The 27,641-nt window shown below is 44.4% G+C and overlaps 1 protein-coding gene across 2 annotated transcripts in view; it reads left to right on the forward strand.

The window, feature by feature from the left end:
- LSAMP (limbic system associated membrane protein) overlaps positions 1-27,641 on the forward strand; it is a 319,948-nt gene that overhangs the window by 48,261 nt on the left and 244,046 nt on the right. The gene's annotated exons all lie outside the window — the stretch shown is intronic.

The raw sequence follows: 27,641 nt of genomic DNA on the forward strand, positions 1-27,641 counted from the left end.
TACTGGGCATCAGACACCTTTCAAATCATGGCTGACCAAAGTGCTGGTAATTTGTCCTGCAAAAATGTCCTGCGGTGTTGTCCTTGTTTTGTTTCTCTTTATTAGTTTCCCATATGGTGCTTCTCTCACTTCCCCCTTCACTCCCCCTCCACAACCCCATCGCTACCGGTAGCCCAAAGTTTCTGCTGTGTCTTCATTTCTTCTATGTAGATCAATTCAGCCTGTCCTGGCCAATTTACGCTGCTGACTGGCCTCAGCAGCCCATGTCCTTGTCACTGCTTTTCTGAATTAAAAATTAAACCATGTTGGATGAGAAGTGGAGAGGCTTTCTACAGGTTATCAATGAAGTCTAATGACAGTTTCCCATCCCACTATCACCGATCCCAGCCAATAACAGCAAAAGAAGCTGAGCTGCTTCAGCTGAAGTCCTGACTGGTCTTGTCCAGCACAAGCACAAGGATGGGTTTTAGCCTATCTGTAGGAGGATGGCAGGGTCATGCACTCACACATATGCTTATGCAGATACATGTATGCCTGCATGATACGAGTATGARCATCAGCACTGCTCTGATGTGTTGGAWGCTACAATTTAAATTATCTGGGAAGTAGTTTTCAGTTCAGCTTTGCTGCAAGCAATTCATAATGTCTCTCTCTACTGCTTTCTGCATGGGTGGCTGTGACTGCAGGTAGTCATTTCTCAGATGGATGAGATCACAGAGATACTGCAAAGGCTTGCCACCGTGGGTTTGGGGGCTCAATAAGTTAACATAAGAATGTATCTAGCTTACAATGTAGTCTTAAATATCTAGAMTGTAAAATGATAGTGAAGCTGAGTTAGACTGGGAGCCAGTTTTAAAGACCAAAGTTGAGATATGATGCCGTACCTATTTCATTAGTTCTTCATGCTTACATCTTAAGTATTTAGTGCAAACCCTTCATCACTGCAATGATAATCAAATTCACCTTCCCAAGAAAGGAGACCTGTAGGCTTTGAGCCTCAAACAGGCACCCTCACACACTCCTGCACGTAACAAGCCTGCAATATGGTGCCCTCACTGCAGCTTTGGGAGGCTGAATGTTTCATCTAACTAGAAGAAACACCCCCCCACTAAAATGGGAGGCTTGTGACATTAGAGTTCAATGTCCTTAGAAATGCTTGCTTCTAAAAGGGAAAGAAGAGAAGGAAATGGCAGAAGGACCAGGAGATAAAAGTGTTTTTTATGATTTACAGTTTGACCTTAAGATGTTGTTGCAAGTGCATCTAAGGAAAGAAGAGATGCTTCTAGATGGACAAAGGCTTTCCTTCCCCTTATCAAAGGGTTCAAATAAATGTTTTTTCCCTGCTGCCCCTTTTCCTCAGCTCTTCTAGCTGATAAAAGGCAGATCTCTGTTAGCAGACAAGGAGATAGGGAAATCCCCAAGAAGCAGGCAGAGTTGGTGGTAGGACAGTAGAAATGAAGGTGCAGTTTGCCCTAGTRAGGAGGAGACGGCTGTGTCCTATCTTTTCTTCTTGGTATGAGAAAGTGCAGSTGGCTGACGTGGGGCAGGAGCACTGAGCTGGGCCAACCACTGCTATTCAGTCACTGGCTTGCTCTCTTTCTCTGGACGTCAGAGTGAAGCTGTTTTGAAACGATGAAAACACCACTCTGTGCTCTGCGACGATGTCGATATGAATGAAAGGAATGAGTGAGTAACATGGAGCGTGCTGAGTTCAGGTTGAAAAATTGCCTGTTAACAGATAGCTGACAGCAGCCAGGGTTATGGTGTGTATTCATAATAATGCACTGTAGCATACTTTTACCTTGTTGCTATGATAGTGCATGGGAATTCTCTCCTGGGCAATTGCAGGTGTTTTGATTCTGTATCCATCCAGCCCGTCTCTCATCTCTTTTTCCTAACCAAAACAAGGTTCAGAAATGCAAAACAGAATTTGAGAGCTAGACTGTGCTATTTTCTGGTTATGAAGGCTCTGTGGCTGGAGCTTAGCTAACACTGGTATTGCTGACAAAATGGAGCTTCAGATCCCACTCCTAGCGCTGTGCTGGCTGCTTCAGGAACGTCAGGAGAAGAAAAGTAGCGAATGCTTATTTTAGACAAGAAAGTGAACAGTGCTCTCCTTGAGCAGCCCAAGGGAGAGATTGAGTGTGCAGAAAACCCGGCATTCTTGCGTAGTCACTTTTCAGAATAGAGCTGCATTTTGAGAATGCAAAGCTTTGCTTGGCATGGGAGGAACTAAGCTTCATGCTGCTGCCTCAGCATTCGTGCCATCCACTTGTGCAGAGCAATTTTGTTTTTTTTTTTCTTTTTTTTTTTCCCAGAGTGCTCCATGAGATGTTAGTGACTCTTTAATTATATTGGGAGCTTCATGAGCTATTTTGATGCATTGTCTCTCTGGCTTTGGCACATGCTCTGGGCTGATGACACATGGTCACTGTTCTCTGTCTCTGTCTTTCTCTGTCACCACTGAATTTCAAATATCGCCCTTGGATTTGACACTTTGGGGACTGGCCAGACTTTAAAAATCCTCTCCTGCCTTCAGCCACCACTGCAGGTAATAAAAGGGATTTATCAGCCTGTACTTTTCTGTGCCTGAGCCTGTGGGGATGTTCAAGGTAAATTCATATCCAGTTCTCTTGAGACCTACCTGCTTCCCTCTCTCTCAAAATACGGTATAATACAACTTTATTTTCTTTGGGATTTTTTTTTCACGAATTGTATCTCAAATGCTTACAAGGCAAAATAATTCATAACAGTGGGTTAATGAATGTATTAGAGCTTCCAGGGAAAGGGCCAAGAGATGAGAAACAGAGAGAGGAGAGCAAGAAAGGCCCAGAGGGAATGGGAAGATGAGATCTGGGCTGAAATGGAAAGTGGCAGATATGAACGAGCTAGCAGGAGAACTGCCGTACAGCACCGGAGCTGAGGAGGAGCTGGCTCCTGACCTGAAAAGTGTCGTTACATGAAGGGAGAAAGAAGAGTTTGGTGTGGGACAAGGGCAAGACAAAATGAGACAAACCCAGGAAAGATTAAAAACAGGGAGTGTGTGGTTTCAAGAAATGTGTGCTGTTAGAGAGAGGGGTTGTTCAAGGTGTGCAAGCTGCAGAGTGATGTTGCATCGTTCCTGATTGAAATACARTGTCGATGCATACAGGCTATGTGAGGGAGCCTTGGAGAGCCAAGTCTCTCTGCAAGCGGAGGTGTGGGGAACAGCCATCATCAGCACAGACTTAGAGGAATTTGGGATTTTTCCAGCTAGGAGGACACATATGGGTGTGCCAGCCAGCCACTAGGCAGTTTTCTTTTACCTTTCTTTGCTAAATTGGTGTGATCAAAACATACCCAGGACTTGGGAGTCTAAATAATGGTCTTGTGCTCCCCGTGTGGAGCTTGGTAATATTTACTGAGCTCGACGGCTTCATTCTCCCTCGTGCTGACTGCATTAATGGCTGGCTGCAGGGAGGGAGGGCAGGGATGAAGGATAGCTGAGAGGGGTCCAGGCGACACAGCTAACGGATGGCCTTATTAGAGACACTTTCCTGGGGCCTAAGTGGAGCTTTTTTGTCTGAGTCKGCAAGAAATGGGTCATTTTGCTGGGCTGTCAGGCCCTTGCTCTCGCTGGAGAGGCAGCTGTATCTGCAGCAGCCTGCTGGTTTCTCTCTGCTGTGTTTGGACAGGGGATGAGGTGGTGCTGGGTTGAAGGGAGAGTGAGAGAGACCATATTAGTAACTGGCTTCGAAAGTCCTTTCTGGGGGAAAAAAAAAAGCAGAACCAAAACACTGTCAAACACCCCACCCTGCCAGTGAGTAACATTTAGCAGTCAGTAGGGAAGAAACATAGCAGATCTCCCCACAAATGCTCCCCACTCTTCCCAACTTTCATTGCCACCTCTCTCCACTTCTGCATTTCTTTGGAGGGCAGGGATGCCTGACGAGGTGCTAGCCCAAGCTGCTGTCCATCTAATCTGTCAGCTGGTTTTGAGAGCCTAGGGGCAACTAGGTCCCAATTTGTGCTAGATCCAGAGGGATCTACGTGTGCTGCTGCYTTCTACTAGGAGTCCTGGCTCACTGCCATATGCTCAGGCTGCTCATGATTTCAGCTCTGCAGACACCTAATCTCTCTGTATTGTACTGGCCTAAATTGGGAGATATCTCATTTTTGCTCTCCCCTGCCCATCCCCTCATCATGACTGTGTTGATGGATTTTCTGACGAAAAACAGCATCAGGAGCAAATGTGCCATGGTACCTTAAGAGAGACTACTCTGAGGATATTTCTAACCCAGCAGGAAACCCAGTCTCCTTAGAATTTATAGGTGAAGATTGCCAGATTTGAAGTTTGAGGTGCTCCACAGTGAGATTTACTTTTTTTTTTCAATGCTTTCCCAAATGCAGCCTGTGATCCCTCTGATGCTCACCAATCCTAAGAGCATAGATCAGCTGCCAGAAGGCACAGCTTGGTTTTACGAGTCAGCCGTGAGGAACAACTGATTAAGACAGAGTAAATACTGTGGTGACCCTGTCCTAGATGGACTTAAAAATCTGGGGAGGAGGAAGGGGTTGGAGGCTACTTTTTTGTTAATATTCAGAGAGAGGGCCCATTGCTGCATTGCACTGGCTTCCCCAGAGAACTGTCTTTGTGCAAGAGGGAGCTGAAAGGAGTATTACAGCCAGGGTAAAAATTCCCATGCAGATCAATTCCACTCCCTGTAGTGTTGTTTCTCTTAGGTAAATCTAACTCAGTAGTTTGGAGGAAGGCTTACTTGGGATACCTTTGATGGAAGATGCAGATCCTGGTGAAACACTAGTCTGGGAGGTAGGAGTAAAGAGGGAAATGTGTTACAAACAAACGAGTCAAAAACTTGCTCTTCTTTTCTAATATRGCAGAAGTGAGGAGAAAGGACGAGTATCTGACTTTCCCTGCACTCCTTCTTCAATAGCTTTGGTTTTGAAGTCATCTTCTGCACAGGCTAAACTGTAATAATCCTCAGAGCAAATTCTGTAGCTTACGTTCCTGTGAACCAAGAGGAAATTCAAAGGGSCAGTTTAATGTAGTTTTATTTCACCTGTCCCCTTTTTGTACTCCAAAGAAGCAGGTCAAGTTCTGCACATATGCTATTTGGGAGGGTATATATATTGGCAGAGCTGTGAACCAGAACATCAGCAGAGGTAGTGGCAGAGCTTTTGACACTTCTCAACCCTTGGTCTAACTTCTCTGTGGTTCGCTGCACATAGGATCATCTGAGTTGCCATTCTGCATCAGCCAAACGTAATATCTAGTCTTCAAGAACTGGCAAATACTTGAGAAAGGTGTACAAAAGCTTGCAGTATACTGTGACTGAATTACCTGTTCATAGGAGACATTTTCTTTCTGACTGAATGAGGTTAATGATCATCTTATGCCTGTCAACACRAGGGCTTATAGTTCTTTATCAAACACAGGTGATGAATCTGTTGTTGCTACGAATGATTTGCTCATTTTTTCCCTATTTTTAAATGTTCTCCTTTAATGTGCAGCCGTAAGTTCCAAAAGTTAATTTGACATGATGTAAAAAAAACCCATTATCTTAAGGCAAAAAAAATTCATATGCACTTTTGTCATTAGCTCTACAGCATGTCCATGAAAAGGTTACAATCGAGAAGGATGACTATTGTTTTTTAAAAAAGAAATCCATTAGGAATGATTGATTACTTGATCCCCAAAACAATCAGCAGCATATTGCTGATTGCCATATCCATGTGGCAGTAGCAAATTAATGATTATCTTTAGATTAGTTCTTCTACTATGTGCATGATACACCAAGAGCATGGCTAAATTGGGTTGCTTATAGTAAGGACTGCTGAGTCTGTAGTCAAGCCTCCTTGGGCTGTGATCTTGTCAGAGCTCATAAGTTGAGCCAAAGAATTTGATTAGGCAGCGAGGTCTTTGRGGAAGGAGTAAGGGGAAGAGGTAAAAGCGCAGCTGCTTTAATAATAAAGTCCTGAACTCACCCATACCTGCAGCTGGATTTCCAAGAAGTCAGTATACAGGTATAAACCTAAATAAGGGACCAGATCCTCAGTGGAGCTCAGGCCCTGACTCAATGGGCAATTTGGAAGATCCTGCCTGTGTGTCACAGGGGTGGTCATTCAGTGTTGAGCAGTTGCAGCTCCAGTGACAGGCACCAAGTACTTCCAGAGGTGGGATGGAGCACCTCAAAACAGGTCAAAATACCTGCCCCTGACAGCAGTGAGGTGCTCAATGCTGCATCCCTAGGAACCTGCCAACTGAGCAGAGCTGAATGCGGCTGGGCAAGGCTTGATCCTGACTAGGTCAGAAGAGCTGAACTGACAGCCCCCCTTCCAAAGCYGGATGGGTTTTTCGGCTCCACGTCCAGGCACCAATCAGATTTGAACYGTCTTAGCTTTTGACACTGATAAGGTCTCTCCTTCTGACATTARAGCCTCAATTAGTGTCTTCTACTTCTAATGCTCCAAGTTTGCATAATAAGAGCTGAGATTAAGGATAGGCAGTCTTAATGCAGCTCCTATTAATAAATAAGGAAGATTAGGAGCTTTGTCAGGAAGATAGCACTTCCTTCTTCATTTAATTATTCAAAAACACCTCCTGTTTAGCCCTCCACCCTCYGAATGAAGTAAATAAAAAGGAGAGAGATTATTAAAGATAAGATTTAAATTAACTTTCTGTATTGTGGGTCAGGTAAGAAAATTCCATCTCCTGTAATTGACTGATGCCAGTGCTGGCTTCTGCAGGATTTTGAAAAAAAAAACCTTCTGTTCCTTTTTTTTACATAAATACATTTTTATRTCAGTTTGGGAATATTTCTGTGTGTGTATGGGGACTGATGTTACCTACTTACAAAGCAGAAGTAGCAGCAGGGCAAATTTTTTTCATACCAGCAGGCCACAGATCATCTCTAGAGGGACTGCATTTGGAATTAAACAAGGAGTGAAATTTTCATGGCCCACTTTTCCTTACCAATACTGTCAGAAAAAAGGATGCCTAGTATACTTTTTGGGCTGAGGTTTTCCTCTCACTGGGAATTGGACTGAGACCTTCTAACTCATTTCACAGTTGATCCTCAAAGAGGCATTAGTGCCCAGCAAGTTACCACCTGCATAGAATGCATTCAAACTGCAGTGACCTAGAGGTAGAAGGCACTTTATCCCACTCCTATGCAGCTAAATTCTCTCGGGATGTGTATCTCAAAGTGTGACTACAACAGTTTCCAGATGTTTCATATCTGCTCATGCTCTATAAAGAATGATGACTAAATTGCAGTTTAGTGACCTTAGAGATATAAAAAAGGGGAGGGAGAGAGGTGGCTAGCTGGCAGAGAGCTTTACAGTAATGGGATCTTTGCCAGTATCATTCATGCTTGAGTCAAGGACTTTCATTTCCCCAAAAGAACTGGGGCTGAGTGCTGCTTCTGTAGCCTAGCCTGCAAACAGATACATCCTCCTCACAGATGTGGCTGTGTATAGTTGTTCTGGTTTCACCTCTTCTTGTAGTACTAATAAACATAGCAGAGATGTGTATGCTTAGTCTCAAAATCCTGAAGGAAAGGGTGGCAGTTAATAACTCCAATATAATCAGCTTACCTTCTGCACTTCCAGCCACGGGGGGCTCTGCAAAGCCACCTTGTGTGTACTATGAGGCCCCATGCTGCTAGGAGGTCCTGACTCAGTGCACTTTTCTTCCATCCCAAATTGCAGGGCTTGACTTCTGACCAAATAGTTTGTACTGATTGTTCTAAAATTAATCTATTTTTTTCTCCCATTGATCTTTGGACTCAGCTCTGTTTCTAACTGGGAGCTCCACAGGGATGGGAGGGTAATCTCAGATCAACACTAATTGGCTTGGTGCTTCACTGTCTTCTTTTGCTGGCCGCTCTGGCCCTGTGTACAACATTTTGGGATGTCAGGAAAGAGGCTTCCCGGCTTCCTGAGCTGTTATCAGGACCTCTTGCAACATCCAGGCCATTTGTTTCTTTCTTGTGATCTAAGATCTATAGGTTGTGTTGTTTCCAAGAGAACTAATGCAGAATGGTTCTCTCACTACCTCTCTCCTTCTTCTTCCTAAGCAGGCCTGCAAATTTCCGGGCATGTAAAGGCATATTCTCTTTGAGGAAAGCTTGTTCTCCATAGCCTGTTTCAGAGCAATTTTCGTCTAGGAGATTGGCAGAGCAGCATGGGGACGTCTTAGTGTACATTTACAAACTCAGAGTTGTTTTTTCAGGGCATCTATTCTTGTTTCCAGGTTCAGAAGGTACGTTCAGCAAATATTCTTTACTGTTCACGTAACATTGACTGTTGTGGCAAATGTTCTGGCCAGTGAACTTATTCGTTAGAATAGTCTTCAGAGAGGGACATGGCTAGAGTGAGCTGAATAAATAATTTAAAGGAGTATTTACTGGTTACCTCACCCAGCATTGTATACTGTTTTTATGTCATTCTTATCCTTGTAATGGATTATCTTGTTCTCTGTAAAACATACGATGGACATATTTTTGCTATTGAAATGGCCTCCGGTGGTGGAAAGGAAGAGCTCTGAATGAACGGTGTACTCTTACCTCCATATTTCTTCAGCACAAACTCCTCCTGCCACTCTCCTCCCTTTAGCTGAGAAAGATTGGGGTGCTGAGGCCTGCTCTCTATTTTGCAGAGTGTTAGGAGGCATCTCCCATTCCACCAAGGGTGGTAGACCAGCATTTTTTCAACAGTACTTCTCATTGTACTGGTCTGCAGAGCCCTAGTGCAAGGCTGTAGTTAAAAATTGGTTGTCCAGGGAGCCCCTTCCAGCAGCTCTCCTGGGATCCCATTTGGGAAAGGGTTGAGCTGAAACTTGGCTAACTCGCATCTCCTGTGGGCAGCAGCCACAAGTACTTGTTCACCTCCAGGTTAAATAGTTGAGGTGCATGTGCCAAAGAAATTCAGAATGATTTCTGTTTGCCCTCATTTTGATCATACAGCCATACCCTGACCCCTGCCTCCTCAAGGGATGAACCAAGGATAGCTGAAGAAAGGAGGGAATTCCCTTTGGTTAGGAAAATGATGACATTTTTAGAAGTTTATTCTGCATTCAGAGTACACAGTCAGCAGGTGGATAACAGCTATAAGAGTCATGTAGAAACTCGCTTTTGGACTAACTTGAGAGCATAACAAAGGAAGGGGTTGGGAATGGTTTTTCATTTCTGCAGAAGTATGATGATGATAGGACTCCTTGCTGTGAGCTTTCATTCTATCCAGGATGAAACTATTAAGAGAAGCCACACACACATACACAAATTCCTTTGCTCTGAAAGCTCCTGTGCTCTGTCTGTGTGCTGCTGTGGATTGAGGGTATCATCATTTGTATTTTGCTCTGTTTCAAATGCATCTCCCTTTCTGTCTCTCGCTCTCTCTTTGTCTTTGGAAAATGTTAGGGCACTAAGCTGAGCAGGCTGATGGTGCCAGATATTCTTTGTACACATACACACAGACTCAGAAATAAACATCCCTGCTGTGATGCAGAATCTTTCTCTTCATAATAGCATATGGGCACACATGAGTGACTGGTAAGAGGAGTCCTTAGGATGCTCTCTATACCTTTTGTTTGACATAGAGATTTGTGTACRGTAAATTAAGACTCGTGCTTGAGGAGCGCATCTTTTTATGCAAGAAGGTCATCTTGTAAACGGGGCAGGTCAAAGAATCTCTTGTCCCACACTAAGCAGCTTTGACCCATGTAATGCACATCAGACTATCACTCTTAATTTAATAAACTAAAGAGTAGATTGATTATCCTCCCTTGCTTTTTCCTCTTCTCCTCTTTCTAAATATATCCATGTATCTCTGTCTCTTAACTGCACACTCATATCTACCTCTCTCCATAGATTAATCATAAATATGGATATACATGACAGAAGGTTAAGGGCATGGTGGGAAGGCTAAATAACTCTGTTTCATTTATTGTTGCTACCGTGCGTGTTCGGGTGCTCCCTCACCTGTCCCAGGTTCATGCTTTTCAAGTAGTGTCAAGAGCAAAGGTATTAAAACAAACACATCATGTATAGGCTAATTCTAATCTTTTTACTGGGTCTAGTTTGCTCTGTCCAAGCAAATGAATCTCAAACCCTCTCTACTGTCKTGAGTAACTGGAAGAAATATGCCTGGTAATTTTTGGACAGTTTGAGCAGATATACACATCAAAGTACAAAATTGCAGAGGGTCAGACCCCTCAACTGCGGTATATTACCAAGATGAACAAGGGTTTCTAAATGACCAGACAATGAAAGAGATCAGGTGCTAGCCAGTATTTGTAACCAATCATTCAAATCAGTGTAAGAGTATTGGAAAGCTTTAAAGGTACAAGGTCACAATTCTGGGAATTTAAGACCAATAATTTCTTTTTTGGCATTGGGCAAGCCAGTTGAAATATTAATTAAAATTGTTATAAAAACATCAAGCTAAAGATAAGCAATTCAAGTGTCATTCTGAGATATACTGACAGGAATGTTGTATGCAAGGTACAGGAGGTAATTACACAGCTGTAAACCAGCACAGGTACAGTGTCTGCTGGCATGCTGCATACAGATTTGGGCAACACACTTTAAGAAAGATGTAGATAAGTGGKAGAGAGCCCAGAGGGGAGCAGCGGGCTTTCCAAAAGGCTTAGAAAACATGACCTGCACAGGAAGGTTAGAAGAACTGGAATCATAAAAGTTTCTTTTCTGTAAATGGGGAAGACAAGGAGAAGCATAAGAGCCTTTGTTCCTATAAATTGTTCTTTTAAAGGTGGTATTGATCTGTTGCTCTGCAAATCCACAAGACAAGAAGTAATAGGTTAAATACTAAGAAGACTTTCTAACTGCAGGAATAGAAAAATACGGGAAGAGGTTAGCTTAGGTGGGCGGATTTGGAACCTCTTTCACTAGAGCTTCTTTGAGTAGTGTAGGCAGATATTCTTCAGGAATGAACTTGAAGGTGCATTTGATCCTGTGTCTAGGTAGTTGACTAGACCAAAAGATGTTATTGAGGTCCATTCTGCTGCTATGTTGCCGTGATTTCTGTGATTTGATAGGGTCAAACCAATCTAGCTTCTGTGTAAGCTAAGAGACTTTCTTGCACTCTACTAAAACTGTTTTAGCCTTAAATAGATGAGATATCAGGAAATGAATAATTTCATATAAGCAAACTTTTCTGAATATTTCTTGGTTTTGTTTTTTAACTCGATCTCTTGTAGGAGATTATTAAGGAACAAAGTTGTCACTGAGTAAGAGACAAAGCTGTATCTTAAATAAGGTAATAGGAAAAAATACATTTACTGAATAAACAAAGGGTGGGAATATATTGCTGGTTCTCGGCAAGAAAAGATGCCTCAGCTCAGTGAATATGTCACTGAACAGTATTATGACCAATGTTTAATATGGATTAATAACCCCCAAAAGGAAAAAAATACTTAGATGGGAAAATATGTAGCTAATACAGCACTGTTTAGTTCAGCCAATCCTGGAAAAGACATTGAGGAGCTCTGGCAGTGAGCTCACTGAGGCAGTTTACAAGCATCATGAGAGCAAATGAAATTCAGGATAGCAAAGGCAAGGTGATGCACTCAGGAAAAAACACATTAGAATTAGTCATGCTCATTTCTGGGTTCTAAAATAATTGTAACCACTCAAAAGAAAAGAAAAAAAAAAAAAAAAAAAAAGACACGGCTGTGAGCAACTCAGTGAAAACATTTGTTCAGTCTGTAGTGATGGTGAAATAAAAGCATGCAAGATGAGAGAGTGCATTAAGAAAGGGGTAGAGAATAATAGATAAAATAATACAGTACCATTATATAAATTGATGGTACGTGCTCTCCTTGTACACTCTATTCATTTTGCTCACCTCATCTCACAAAAGGAAATAACAGAAATAGAAGAATGACCGGAGAAAAGGAACAAAAATGACTAGAGTCTTTTAATAGCTCCTTCATGAAGAATGATTAAAAAGAGCAACACTATTTTCTTGAGAAAAGACAAATAAGAAGCATTGTGACAAAAGTATAGAAATAGTCACCACAAAAAAAAGAAGTTCACTCAGTTGTTCCTATTTACCTTTCCCTTTATTAAAAGAACAATAGAGTAAGCAATTACAAGAAAAAGAAACACTTTAAGCCTATTAAGAGGAAAGACTCTTTTACAAAATGCCTAATTAACATATGGAACTTACTGCCACAAGATAGCACTGAAATCAGAAACTTAGTAAGACCTTAACAGATTCAAAACAGACTTCTATTTGGATGCTGATAAGATTCACAGATARACTAGGGAAGATACCAAGATACTAGGTATTGTATGTGGTAAAAGTAAAATGCAAATAAGTAAAATTTACGAGTACGAAGGGACTTGAATCTTCCTGTTCCATAGCAATAAAAATAAATAKATTACCAATTGACTTGAGAGTAGGAGAGAATCTTCCTTTGGAATATTTTTTCCCCACTTGGCCAGTATTGGGTATTTTTGTAACTTTTTGGGGTACAAACCTCTAGCAGAGATAGGGTGTCAAAGAGACGAATTGTTAATTTTAAAGTGTCTTATCTTTTGAACCATGGTGCTTGAAGAGTTTGGCAATAAGGCAGATGGCTTCTAGGTCTGGTCCTACTCATACTTGGATGTTTCGCATCCTTCCTCTGCTTCAATTTTCCTACCTGCACATAGGGTAGATGCTTTGCTGCAGCCTTGTAGGACAGGACACTTCTGAGGCTTAAGCAGTTCATGTTTGTCAGCTGCTTTAAGGTCCTCAGATAAGCAGTGCTAGAAGAACACAAATGACGCCTRTTTAGGGAAGATAGCATGATAGGCTGCAGTGTGAGCTATTTTAAATGGGGCTGCTTGTTGAAGGATGCAGTGGAATYTGCAGCCATGTGCTCCTTTCCCCCTTATACCACTCTGCAGTCCTGTGGCCATACCCATAGTGGTCAGGCGTCTAGTCATGGATCATGATCCCCTGTACAAGATATTATAAAAACAGAGATTAAAAGCATGATGCCTTCTCCTACCCACTCTGCTTGCACTAGCCTCCCACGTCTTGCGTGCCACTGTCCCTCCTCCCCCAAATCAGTTTTGATAATCAGCAGTACCAACCAGGCACGGACATCTTATTGTGCTTGAGCACTGCCTTACATTGCCTGGCTGAATCTGAGGCAGTTTCCTTGAAAGCATGTTGGGGAGGAAAGATGAACCCCGTTTTCTCCTCTTTTCTTCCAAATACTGAGTCAGATGCAGCTCCCATCTTGTTATTCATGATTTGGGAATACAGTAAGGAACATTTGCATTTTTTTTTCTCGTATGAAACTTGCATAAAGTTCACTCCTTGGCAGAGTAAGTAAAGCATCAACTGAATACTTGAAATCCAGATACCTTTACCCCATCCCATCTAGATGTTAGCTGTGCAATGTACTGTGCCAGGACACATAAGCATACAAGTTTTTCTTTTACTACAGCTGTGATTTCTCTACGTGATGACACACATGTTTCTGTGATTGCATGTTCCTTTCATTTCCCAGTGTCCCATCTGGTAGGGTTTGTGGCTGCTGTGGAGCAGGCAATTTACAATTCCCATCAGGCAAGTTTGGTCTAAAAAACAATTTAAGTATTTGAATAAATGATTGTGGTTGAAATCTGCCCCAAGTGATAGAGGAATGTTTAGTCATCTCCTTACTAGGAAATAATCCTAGCTAGCACTTGTTTGGTACTTTATTTTTCCCGAGTGCTTTACAAGTATTAATTAATCTTCAGGTACCAGCACACCTCTTGTGTGCCTGTTCACACTAAAGGCTGAACGTAAACACCCTGATCCTAGAAGCAAGAGCCTTTACTGTCAGAGTTAAAAAGCCAGCTCTGTAGCCTGCCTTCTGGGRGGATCATCAGCATCTCCGACTCTTCTGCTCATGACCACAGAGGATGGGTTGCTGCACTGTTACTGTGGGATGCCTTCTTAATGCCGCCATAAATTGAATGAGCAGTAAGGCCTCTACTTTTAAATTAGAAAAACTGAGGGAAGGAGTGTATAGTGAGGAGTCTGTATCATGACTGGACTTACCAGCAGTTCTGTCCTCAGCTGAGCAGCACCTCCTGCCTTTTACCAGCCAGTAACAATTTCAGTCACCACAAAGAATACCGAAGCAGCTAAGCAGGAGAGGGAAGGGAGAGCTGTGCCTCTGCCATGCGATGGCAGGGAACTTCCAGGGTGCAGGGAGATGCTTCTTTTTCTGCCAGTCAAATGCCAATGCAGCTTCCCTAGATCGGCTCCAACAGGCAGAGAGCAAATCATGATTTAGACTTTTTTTTCCCCAAAATCAATTAGACTCTTTCAGTGGTAGAAGCAATTTGTGTGACTTTTAATCTTTTGCCAGCTCAGACTGATCAGCACTATTTGAAGAATGTGGAGCCAATGTCGCTGCTAATCCAGGTAAATCAGCCATATCTGGAGGCAGACAGAGAGAGAAGGAAGCAAGGGAAGCTATTAAAACCAAGGAAGGCCCATCTCAGGACTAAAAGGCGTCACTAAGGTACCTGATTTATAGAAGGAGAGTTGCCTTTCAGTCAGTTTTAATGGAATATTATTAAAAGAAAATCAGGAGCTGTGAAACCTTCTGTGTCTCATCTCTTAATGTATTTATTTCTGCAGCAGGGAACCCTGTTAACCCGACCAGGTAATATATTCCTCAGCTGGCACAGGTGGCAAGGTTGTCCCCTAGAAATTTTATTATGGAACAAACTCAGTTAAATATTTGCACATGAAAAGACCGTCTCAAGGTTTCAGGGTTCTGAAATTTCTTTCCAAGGAAAACTGCCTACCAGAGCTGCAGAGTCTTGCGGCATATGGTATCAAATACCATCATTTTCATGTCTCTTTTTTTTCCCTTTGCCATCGCAAATGAGTTCAAATAGATAGACAACTAGCTAGATGCTTGCCTAAAGCATTATCAGCCTCTGGGCAAAGGCTGGGTCATGTTTCCAAATTGCTTTTCTGCATTTTTTCGAGCAGGCTAATAGTTGAGATTGTTATTAATGCAAGGAAGGCGAGTTCCACGCAGGAAATGACAGGCAAACCTCAACCCTACAAATACTTAAACATCTATTTAATTTTCAGTACTGAGAGTAATCTCACTGCAATTCCCACAGATGGCCATACTGAAATGACAACCCCAGATTTCACTGATGGGAAAGACTTGGCTTTCTCATGATACCAATGAAGGTTACCAGAGTGAAGACTGATGGACTGGATCTGTCCTTTACTTTCCTCTTTCCTGCTCTTAGTCCCTCTTTATCGCCTCCTCAGCCACATCTTCTACAGCATGCTTAAAATCCTTACAAAGTTGTAAAAATACTTTCTCATCGCATTTCCAATTGAACTGTTTGTGTGAGAGAGGTTCTTTGAGGTAACAACCATTTTGGCTAGCATAATGGGCAAAGGGCTTTGGTGAAAATTACAAGAATTTAGCTGTTGTTGCATGAATTAATGAGACATTGGCCTTCAAATCCTCTGTGGAAATAGATCCGCAAAGTACATATATGTGTCTTTACTCATTCCTCTAAGATGTTTCCATCAAAAGGCATTACCCTCTAGAGTCATTGGTTTCAGCAAGAACAGGGGCACAGTGGGAAGTGTGTTTACATTCAGATGCTACCATCTCAAAAGGAGAATCAGTAAAAACACTGTTTTGATTTTAGAGGATCAAAAAAGAACATCCCAGTGCTCTGCTTTTATGCTGCTAAATCTTTTAAGTAGGCTTTGTTTAAACGGCATGAAAGTAGCTATAACCAAACTAGGCAGCATTGCACAGTAGCCTGATTAAGGAGGTGTAAGTTGCCTTTTTTCCAGGGCCTGCCACAGTATGCCTGCCGAAAGAGATTTGGTATGGCTTGGCAGTGTGTGTCATCGTTTGCATGTGGGCATGCTAGAAGCAGCCCTGTCATTGTGCTTATCCCAATGAAGCTTTTTATGAAGCAAAGCTGTAAATGACWACACAAGGTAAGTGCTGGTGGAGAGCTAAGACCTCAAGTAAGCCAGAAGGCTAGGCTCATCAGACTACTACCCTCTGCTACTCTTTCTTGTGGGTGCTAATGATATAGAGATAGATGATATACAGAGCAAACTAGAGACAATCAAAGAAGACTTCAAGGCCTTGGGCACGGTGGTCAAGGGTCTGGGAGCCCAGGTGGTCTTCTCATCAGTCCTGCCGATCAGAGGGAGGCACAGGAGGAGGAGTAGGAAGATTTTTCCAAATCAACAACTGGCTACGCCACTGGTGTTGGCAACAGGGTTTTGGATTCTATGACCATGGAACATGGTTTGAAGATCAACAACTGGTGGGGAGAGATGAGATTCACCTCACCAAGTGGGGCACATTTGCCTTTGCAAACAGGTTGGCCAGCCTAAAGAGGGCTTTAAACTAGGTAGGAGGGAGGAGGGGAGGGTGTCATAGAGACAGGGGGAAACACAAGTTGGGTTGGGGGGCCTCCAATGGGTGCATGCAGCTGGGAATGTGTATTTGGGACATGGCTACAGGCGACCCCTGTACACCCTTCTTGGGAAACCTGCAGGCATGACCACCTCTTTAACATGTATGTATACCAATGCACACAGCATGGGGAACAAACAGGGGGAGCTGGAGATCTGTGTGCGATTGCAGGGCCATGATCTCATTGCAATCACATGAAAGAGACATGGTGGGATAGCTCACATAACTGGAACGCTGTCATGGATGGCTCTGTGCTTTTAGGAGAGACAGGCCAGGAAGGCGAGGTGGTGGAGTTGCTCTTTATGTGAGAGAGCAACTGGAATGCATCGAACTCTGCCTAGGGGTGGAGGATGAGGCAGTTGAGAGCTTATGGGTAAAGATCAAAGGGCAGGCTAACATGGGGGACACTGTTGTGGGTGTCTACTACGGGCCACCTGACCAGGAAGAGAAAGTTGATGAGGTCATCTATAGACAGTTGAAAGTAGCCTCATGATCACAAGCCCTGGTTCTCATGGGGGACTTCAGCCACCCTGACATCTGCTGGAGAGACTACACAGCAAGGTACAAGCAGTCCAGGAGGCTCCTGCAATGCAGAGATGATAACTTCYTGTCACAAATGGTGGAGGAGTCTATGAGGAAGGATGTCCTGCTGGACCTTGTCCTTACCAATAGATAGGGACTGGTTAGTGATGTGAAGGTTGGGGGCAGCCTTGGCTGCAGTGACCATGAGATAGTGGAGTTCAGGATCCCGTAGRAAAGAAGTAAGGCAACAAGCAGGATTGCAACCCTGGACTTCAGGAGAGCAAACTTCGGGCTCTTCAGAGACCTACTTGGAGGAATCTCATGGGTTAAGGCCCTTAGAGGGAAGGGGGGTCCAGCAGAACTGGCTAGTATTCAAGCATCATTTCTTCCAAGCTCAAGAGCAGTGCATCCCGATGAGTAAGAAGTCCAACAAAGGGTGCAGGACACCTGCATGGATGAGCAAGGAGCTCCTGGCCAAATTCAGACAGAAGAAGAAAGTACACAGAATGTGGAAGAGGGGACAGGCTACTTGGGAGAATTATAAGAATGCAGTCAGAGTATGTAGAAATGCAGCGAGGAAGGCTAAGGCCCAGTTGGAATTGAGTCTGGCAAGGGATGTTAAGGACAATAGGAAGGGCTTCTTCAAATACATCACCAGCAAGAGGAGGACTAGGGAAAATGTGAGCCGGCTACTGAATGGAACGGGGGCCCTGGTGACAAGGGATACAGAGAAGGCAGGATTACTGAATGTCGCCTTTGCTTCCGTCTTCACTGCTAAGGGCAGCCCCTAGGAATCCTGCAGCCTGGACATGAGGGGGAAAGTCCGGGGAAGGCAAGTCTTTCCTTTGGCTGAGGAGGAAAGGATTAGAGACCTTCTGGGCAGGCTAGACATCTACAAATCCATGGGCCYGGATGGGATGCACCCACRGSTACTGAGGGAACTGGCAGATGTTGTTGCCAGGCTGCTCTCCATCATCTTGGAAAGGTCCTGGAGAACTGGAGAGGTGCCTGAGGRCTGGAAGAAAGCCARTGTCACTCCAGTCTTCAAGAAGGGCAAGAAGGAGGACCTAGGCAACTATAGGCTGGTCAGCCTCACCTCCATCCCTGGAAAGGTGATGGAACAGCTCATTCTGGATGTCATCTCCAGGCATATGGAGGAAAAGAAGGTGATCAGGAGAAGCCAGCATGGATTCACCAAGGGGAAATCCTGCTTAACCAATCTGATAGCCTTCTATGATGGAATGAGTGGCTGGGTAGATGAGGGGAGAGCAGTGGACGTTGTGTACCTTCACTTCAGCAAGGCTTTTGACACTGTCTCCCATAACATCCTCCTAGGCAAGCTCCGGAAGTGYGGGTTAGACGAGTGGACAGTGAGGTGGATTGAGAACTGGCTGAAATGCAGAGCTCAGAAGGTCGTCATCAGTGGCATGGAGTCTAGTTGGAGGCCTGTGGCTAGTGGCGTCCCCCAGGGCTGAGTACTGGGTCCCATCCTGTTCAACTTGTTCATCAGTGACCTGGGTGAGGGGACAGAGTGCCTCCTCAGCAAGTTTGCTGATGATACCAAGCTGGGAGGAGTGGCTGACACACCTAAGGGCTGTGCTGCCATTCAGAGAGACCTGGACAGGCTGGAGAGCTGGGCAGAGAGGAACCTCCCGAGGTTCAACAGTGGCAAGTGCAGAGTCCTGCACCTGGGGAAAAATAACCCTAGGCACCAGTACAAGCTGGGGGCTGACCGACTGGAGAGCAGCTCCACAGAGAAAGACCTGGGAGTGCTGGTGGATGACAGGTTGATCATGAGCCAGCAATGTGCCCTTGTGGCCAGGAAGGCCAATGGTCTCCTGGGGTGCATTAGGAAGAGTGTTGCCAGCAGGTGGAGGGAGGTGATCCTGCCCCTCTCCTCAGCCCTGGGGAGGCCTCATCTCKAGTACTGCATCCAGTTCTGGGCTCCCCAGTACAAAAGAGTCATGGAGCTACTAGAGAGAGTCCAGCGTAAGGGTGCGAAGATGATCAGAGGGCTGGAGCATCTGCCCTATGAAGAACAGCTGTGAGAGCTGGGCCTGTTTAGCCTTGGGAAGAGAAGACTGAGGGGGGATCTTATCAATGTCTAGAAGTACCTGAAGGGAGGGTGTCAAGGGGATGGGACAAACTCTTTTCAGTTGTCCCATGTGACAGGACAAGAGGCAATGGGCAGAAATTGAAGCACAGGAAGTTCCGCCTGACCGTGAGGGGGAATTTCTTCACTGTGAGAGTGACAGYACTGGCATTCTCAGAGGCTGCCCAGAGAGGTTGTGGAGTCTCCTTCTCTGGAGATCTTCAAGGCCCACCTGGATGCAACCCTGTCTAACATGCTCTAGGTGACCCTACTGAGCAGGGAGGTTGGACTAGATTATCTCCAGAGGTCTCTTCCAACTTTACTGATTCTGTGATTCTATGATTCTATGATCTTGGCATCACTGGCATAAGGTTTTAATAATGTGAGAAGACCTGTCCTAGCTTCAGAATTTACTTTTGTCATAACTCTGTCAGACTCTGGTCCACTCTTGAAGGGAGCCCATCCACATTAAAACAGGCATAGGTTTTACAGCAGTGTGTGGATTGACAAGCAGCAGTTTCTTGTGATACMTCTGTAAAATGTCATTCTGATTCAGGATATTTTGGTGCAACTATAATAGAGACAGGTCCATTTAAAGTCACCTGAGGCTCTTCACATGTGACTGTGTGAGCTGGAATTGTGCTATATTAGGAGCATATGGTGAGCTCTAGCAAGAGCAGTACTGCCAAGGGTGTATTTGATCAAACTGTGTTCTGAAGATCTTGACTAATCATTGGGATTTGGTGCAGTCATTTAAGGACCCTGGTTACATGGGCCACAAGAGCTCTCACATGTTCCATTTCCTGATGGGAATTAATGTTTTTACTGGGCAACGAAACTCCGATACAGTAAATTCAATGGAAGGTTTCCCAGTGAGCATTGAAGAGATGGGCTCAAATAAAAGGCTAGATTAAAGCCAGTTGGAAAACTGACTGTTTTTTCCCAAATGAAGAAAATGATGATCTTGTGCAAGTTTTCCATACCAAATTCCAAGTAGTCATAAAAACAAGCAACAATCCTCTCCATTTTTTAGCCACAAGACATTTCTCTAAGTGAAAAAGGGTTTTGTTTTCTCTAGAGGAAAACATTCTTCATTTGTTCAGAGACCAAATTTTCCAACAAAAAAAGAATTTTCACAAACAAATGTAGATCCATTCTTGCTCGAATCCAAAGACATGCACTCATCTCCAGCTGTGGTTGCCTTCTCAGTCTCTCTACCCTGGATCTCCTCTCAAGAGGGAGCACATGAGAGTCCAGTCTCATTCCTTAATCCCAGCAAAGCTGTTTGTGCTTCACTTGGCCCCTGAAGACTGCTGCACCATGCAAAGGGACTATGCACAAAATATTCTATGTATTTCTGTAATATAATATTTTATTAGATTTTTAAAATTTTTAATTTTACTTCAATATCCTCTCACATCCTCCTCCAGTTTCTGTGCTTTCCTCCAAGGGAACATGAGCTTTTTTAATTTTAGGTTTTCATTTTGTTTTGGTGGATTACATTTTTGTTTATTGCTTTCTGTCCCTCTGAGGGTCCCATACAAGACTGAGCTGCATCTGGCTTTTATTTGAAGAAATTCCAAGCTTGCCTTTTTCTTGACCTCACTGCGCTGGGTTTTGGGTTGATTTGGTGGTTTTTTTGTTTGGTTGGTTTTTTAGCTTGCATAGCTAGGAAGTTCTTGGGCTTCTCTGATGCCTCTTGACATGGGAAGATGGTCTGTCATCTCGCACTGTATTTTTTGAGGGGGAGAAGGAAGAGGATAAAACAGAACGATTGTTTAATTAAAATGTGGAATGGATATATTCAGAGGTGTATAAACCATTTTTGCATATGTGTGTGTGTGTGTGTGTGTGTGTGTGTCTGCATGTATATATCTTGCTGTTAATTGCTTTAAGATCTATCTTGCTTTCCTGTACTGTGGCGTTCACAATTCACTGTTTGCTGCAGGGGATAAGAAAAGCAGGGAGCACACAGAAATGTCACAGCTGAGAGGGTTTCTGTAATCCTCCAACATATGTTAAACATTAAAGCTCCTTCAGCAAGTCTGATGTGCTCACAGTCATCATGGGACCAGCAGTTAAAGCGCCCCAGTGCTGCCAGGAAAACGTTATCCCGGCCCTAATTGAGAGCGACTTAACTAATGTTTCATTTCCTAATTAGTCCTTGTCAGCCGCTGGAAGGCCACGGATGCTGCTGGTGGCATGGGGCCCATCGCTGCTGTAATTGAAGTTGTTCTGACAGTCTGGGGCTTTGGGGTGATCMATAAAATAAGGCTGATGGTGGAGGACCAAATTGGGTGGTGCAGGAGAGAGGGTCAAGCATCAGCTGCGGCACATGGTGAGCGTGCTGTGCCAAACCTGAGTGGTCATGAATCGACTCTGAAATGACAGAGATGGCAGAACAGTGTGGGAATGAGAACATCACTGTGTGCCTTGCACGGCAGGAGCACAGGTGGCTGGAGAAAGCTAGCCAAAGGAGCTAGTGTGACTGAACAGCGGAGGGGATGAGAAGGTCCTTTTCTGTGGGAGGAGGTAGCTGGTAAGGAAGACTGAGCCATGAGGACTGCTACATTCATCTTCAGAGCACAGGGAAGCAGGAGGTACCTTGCCAGGAACTTGAATCTCAGAGCAGAGGAAAAGACATCTTGGCAAAGAAGAACAGCATCTTCCATAAATTTGCCTTATAATCTTCCTTAGATTCCCTGAAATCCATCCTTGTCCTTCTCCAGCTTAATGTATGACAGCATGAGTTTTGCCAGGAGTTGCTCAACCTCAGGTCCTCTCTTCTGGAGGCCTTTGACTGAGGTCTTCCCTTCCCTGCCACTGCTGGTTGTGCTCTGTACTTGCTGGAACGAATGCCCAACACACTTTAGTGTTGAGTCACTGCCAGCAGTGTTGACACACAGTGGGAGCATCCTCTCGCTACTTCAGGCTGCAGGTGCCAAACACAATGGCACATCTTTTGGGCTTGCAATTTGCAAGTTGTAACCCCTGCTGCCCATTGGGAAGAAACTTCTAGAAGCCTCTTTGAAATGGAGACAGGGAAGGGGAGAAGAACGAAATTTGCAATTTAATTACAGCCAGGAAGAAATGACTTGTGGTTGTTAGTGGGGGTTATGCTGCCTTTGCAGAAATTGCTTGGCAAACTCTGCAGTAAATATTAGGTTTGGATGTATCTTGTGGAGGGGCATGACTTAACACACACATCCTGTGAGTTGTGATGGGGAGCATCTGGGTACCTCTGAATCTGACAAACACAATTGTTGTATAGCAGGTACCCAAGGGATGAGTGGGTGATGGGAAACTGATGGGAGGGGAACACAAGCAAAATCAGTTCTGAGGCTCACAGGCCATGCATGGTTACCTGCTATCTTTCTCCAACTAGCTGCCTGTCTGCTCTTCTCTGGCTCTGTGAAACCTAGCAGACTGGGTGGAAGCACCTCCATGGTGGAGGTTGGAGGTCCCCTGCAGACATCAGTCCTGGCTGCATATTGGGCTGTTGTGGTCCTATCCATGCTTGTTGCAATTGTGTGGGTGAACAAAGCTGTCACCCACATAAAGGGGGTCTGCAGACCACAAGACATGTTATGAGATGCACACGTGCAGTTTAGCGAGCAGTGGTAACAGGGCGGCGACATTCCCCTTGATTGATGAGGAATCCATGCCTTTCATTGCTGACACTGACGCTTTATTTTCCTTCTCGGACTGTGGTTTGATCCAGGTCCACCCAYAATGCCTTTCAAAGGAGAAAATGCCATAGAAAACCCTCTGTATCCCCAGAATACCTGCCTTCTCTTACAGATATTCTCCTTGGATGAAAGCATGGAAGTGACCGGGACTACTTCTGTCYAGCAGGTGGTGTTAGGGAAGTGCCTTCTGAGAGGCCCAACATGCAGACCCATAACTAGGAAAGATCRTGGTTCATTCCTGGTCCTCTCTTAGACTGAATGAAGTGCCTTTGGGCACAGTCCTTTGGGTGCATTCATTCAACCTGCTGCTGCAGTTGCCCTGAAGTTACCYTCTCTGTCCCCAAACCACAGTGGGCTATCAGCTGGCCACCCGAGCTTGCACAGGCTCTGCTCAGGGTGCACAGGCACCCGTAAAAATCTCCAGGTGGATGCACAAGTATCGTRATCAATGATAGTGAAGAAAAACTCAACAAAGCGGAATAGCTCCTGGCTTAACAAACAGTTCAGCGGTCCAAGATATAAACGGACAGGCAAGTATGGATTTGTAGCATAGTATCAAATGGAAGAAGAGGGCTAGCACTTGTTGCCAAGAGGTATATAGTGCATCAAAATCTGAAAGTTGGATACATGAGAAAATGGAATCTGAAATGTGCTTCTGTGTATGGGTGATAGTCAATTCACCCTCGCCCAGAGACTCTCCTGTTTCTTACCAGGCACCCAAATGAAGGAAAACCCAGGAGCTTAGGGTGTAYGTGGAACCCCACTGTGTTTGCAATTTCCAGTAGCAAGCCACCCCCACTCTACAGCCCTGCTGCTGGCTCCTGCTCAGGTGACTTCTCGTTTTGTACGCATTGAGTTGCTTGACCTTGGTGCCCTCTGTGAAGTTCTGAACTTGAACACAGAATAATAAATTCCCATCTCATCCCGAATGCCTGCCAGCCTGAAGCTCCTGCAGTGAGGTGAAGGGGGAAGAGGGGGCTCRTGTCTCTTTACCAAAGCAGGCTGGCTCTCTAATGCCCCATTAGCATACCACACACAAGCATTCAGCTTTTAATTAGTTACGTGGTGTGATAATTAAGTAGCATTTCTCTACAATTTTCCTCTTGTGTGGAGTGGAGGGGAGGGGGGCGGTGCCTGTTGGGGCTGGGGGTTGAGGATATTTTAACGTTCTAAGTAATTGCAACCCCAAGGAGAAGCAGAAGGAAAATACAAACCCTCAAGGGGAGACAAATGGAATCGTTTTGTTTGGCTTTCTCCTGTCTTCCCTCCCACTACCCCTCGGTGCTGACCTACCCTCATTCTCCTGGCAAAGCGCTGGGTGGATAATAACATCTCCCCTGAAACACAACAGATACACCTTCAGATCCTGATGGGCCAAAGAAGAGTGAGCATTCTGCCTAGATTGACAGCTGAGTGTAAACACGGACTATTACAAAGAAGTGAGGAGACTGAAGAAAAAAGTGAGGGACYGAGAGAATCACAGATTTTTCCAGAGCTGGGAAGCTGTACACAAAGCAAAGATAGAAATAATAATAGAAATAAAGATGTTACATAGTGACAGGGAGAGAAGGAGAGCAGCAACAGGACACTGGCAGAGCTGGGTGTCAGAAGCCCTGGGCTGGACAAGAAGAGGGGCTGTGGGGCAGGAGAAGGGCAGGGGCAGAGCAGGATGGGAAGTACTGCTCCACAACTCTATGCTGGATTTGGCTCTGCAATGTGTGTGGGAGGGGAAAACAGCTTTACTACAATCAGGAACAACAAGGGCCCTTTCCCAGCAGCAGCAGGGCAAGTGTGGCCTCCTGAACAGGGAATCTCTTAGCAGAGTGCAGAACAGGTATAATTGATCCATGCAAAGCAGTGGCAGAAATAAAATAAAGCCTGTTACCAAAGTGGCCTGTTGTTTCAGCATTGTGCACACCATTGGGTTGCTTATGACAGGGAAACAGATGGTAATTCTGTGAGCCCCGTACRTCCTGGCACACATGTAGATTCAAAGAGTTACTGCATCATGGAAGAGGCAGATGCAAGTTTGTTAGGATATAAAATAAAACACAATTTCATGATGAACTAGGCAGCCATATCATCCTTTAATCAGTTTAGAATTGTCTCCATTAAACATCTCCCTACTTCCCATCAGAAACTCAAATGAAAATGAACCCTAAAATGTGGTGGGGTTATCTGCTCTTAAGGTATGCAGAGCCAAAGATTGTGATACATCTTTGAAATAACCTCCAGAAAAACCTTTGGAAAATTATTCATAGTTCCCAAGACTCACAAGGAAACATAAATCTGTTCCAGGCCTTTTCAGGAGGAGCAATGCCACATTATACCTTCATCTGCTAAGGAGAGGTCTGGGGCACGACTTTCTTTGCTTGGCATTCCTGCCTTATCCAGGAGTGACGGATTTTTGTTCTCCTAATGTCATGTTCAGGGGAGTGCCACAGGGACTGGCATGTGTATGTTTTGTCCTTCTAAGAAACCATCMCTCGGCAGATAGCAGTGTGTGCCCTACCACTGATGGTATTGCTAAACTTTGTGCGTTTTCACTTCAGCGTGTTCCAACTCAGTGAGGGAACCTCCCCTCCAAGGCAGCTTGAAATGAAAGTAGGGTGTTTATTGTAGGTGGCACCATTTTTGACAGCCTTGTCTCTGCTATCTTAGGGCAAACCAGTCTGTCCATGGAAATGGCCAGCAGCTGCTCTGGAGGGATGTTCTCCATGCTGTGGAGAGAGGCGTTCTACGAGGCAGTTTGACAAAGGTTGTTTGCAAAAATGGAGAGTGGGTCCTCTGTCACTGGCTTTTAGTCATTGTGCACAAGAGGCGAGGAGATACTCAGAAGCCATGAAACTCCGTACGGGTAGGCAGGGAGTTGAACAAGAAGTTGCACAGGTCCCATGCACCTTTAAGCTTATGCTGTCATRAGGGTGTTGGGTGAAATAGTTTTGAAGTTCTATCAGAGCAAAATGAGAGGCATTTTGTCTTCGTAGCAGCTCATCTTCCTGTTGTTGGGCAACTGATGATGAGACCAGAGCTTTGTGCTTTTCCTGTCCTGCAGCCCCCAGCTCTCCCAGCCCTAGGGCTCTCCACACCTAGCTGTGCCAGGGCCCTTCACTCTTGACCTACTCTCCTAGCCCTGGACCTTTTCTACCCAAGACTGTCATTTCTGTCCATATGTGTTATGATATATGAAAGTGTCCAGTAGGAGAATCATCTGCAATTACCAAAACGTTTTTTTCATTGAGAAAGCTAGGCTTGGAGTTTGGAATACAGGACATAAAAGACCAATAGAATAGAGCTTGATTGATAGCTAGCATGATTGCAAAACTACAGTACCTGCATCCAGACAGCTATAAATTGTACCATAGTGCCTATCAGCCAGTTTCTCTTGAAACATTTGATTAGAGCTTCTTTCAGCCACCCTTGGCCCTCCCCAGCTGATAAGGAAAGGGCTTTTGTATGAGAAAAACTTACATGATTTGAGCTGAAACCATGTCCTAAATATTTGAAGCAACATGAATTGAAAACCTACATCTTTTCTTGTGGTACTCAAACTGGCTACTAGAGTAGCCTTGCAAAATGATTGCAAATGTTCAGTAGCCAAGGCATAAAATTGCTTGCCTAAAACAAAAAAATCCCCAGAAATTCCAGAATATTTGCTTGAGAATAGGATATTTTTTTCACTGTTTTTTTTCCTCTTGTTTTTCAGCTGGTTCCTGACATTTGAGCAAATCACAGACCTTTGTCTGCCTCTGTACAGCATCCCTGGGCAGAGTGATGTTGTGTGGGGGAGGTTACCCTATTCAGCCAGAAGTAGGCAGCCCTCACATGCCATGGGGAAGCGCCATAGCAGTGGCAGACAGATAATAAGCTGGAGCTCATACACTCAGGTGTGGGGCTTACCACTCGAGCACTGTACCATGCTCAGGTGGCAGCGCTAGTGTGGCATGGCACCATGGCACATGGATGCAGCAGCCCCTTCCTTCCTATCTTGGGGAGTCTTTGCTCTGGGCTTTTACCCATGATGTAGCCATCTACAGAAGGGCAACCTGCATTGTCCCAGCAGAGCTGGAAATTGAAGCCCAGTTACCTACACCCTGTTCTGTCCTCTCCCTGCCCCAGACTGGGCTGTGGGCTGAGGAGCATCCTGCCTGTATGAGTATGTGAGTCATGTTTTGCAAAGCTGCACACCTATGTGCGCTTACTGCTAAGTTTRAAAGACGATGGGCAGAGACCTCCCACACAGAGCTGCCAGAGCAGCATGTATTTATTTATTCCTTTTGATAATTTAGTTTAAATCAATGATGTGACACATACCAGTATGTTTTCCAGTATAAATCAACAACAAAATATAGTTCTGTCCTTGTTGTGTGTACAGGCTGTCATATCCATCTGYTTGGCAGAGAAGGCTCTGGGGGCCTGACAATGAAACTTCCCTGAGGAAACTTACTTTTGCATTAGCTTCCCAAAATGTCTACTGCTTCTGCAAGCACTTTTTCTTTTACTAATGAGAATAATAAGCTTTCATACAGAGACGCTTGCAACATGTGTTTACTGCTGTGAAAAAAATTTAGATTGAGAGGCTTAAAGAAAGCAAAATAAATTATTGTCTATGATATTTCCTTGAGAAAAATGTCAGTATAAGCAAGGGAGCTCACACAGAGTTTTTGAGGATACTTGAACTTGGTTGTGGGTTTCTTTTGATGGAAACAAAAATGAAATAAAGCCACTTAACAGCTTTGACTCAAAAAGCTGGTTATATTTGGCAGGAATCTGTGAATCAGATTACTCTTGTATGTGTAGCTCTTAAACAAAAGCTGAATACATTTTGCAGTACTTGATTTTTTGAAGCATT

The sequence above is a fragment of the Rhea americana genome, unplaced genomic scaffold (genome assembly GCF_003343005.1).
Source record: "Rhea americana isolate MKP2758 unplaced genomic scaffold, rheAme1 scaffold_126, whole genome shotgun sequence".
Lineage (NCBI taxonomy): Eukaryota > Metazoa > Chordata > Aves > Rheiformes > Rheidae > Rhea > Rhea americana.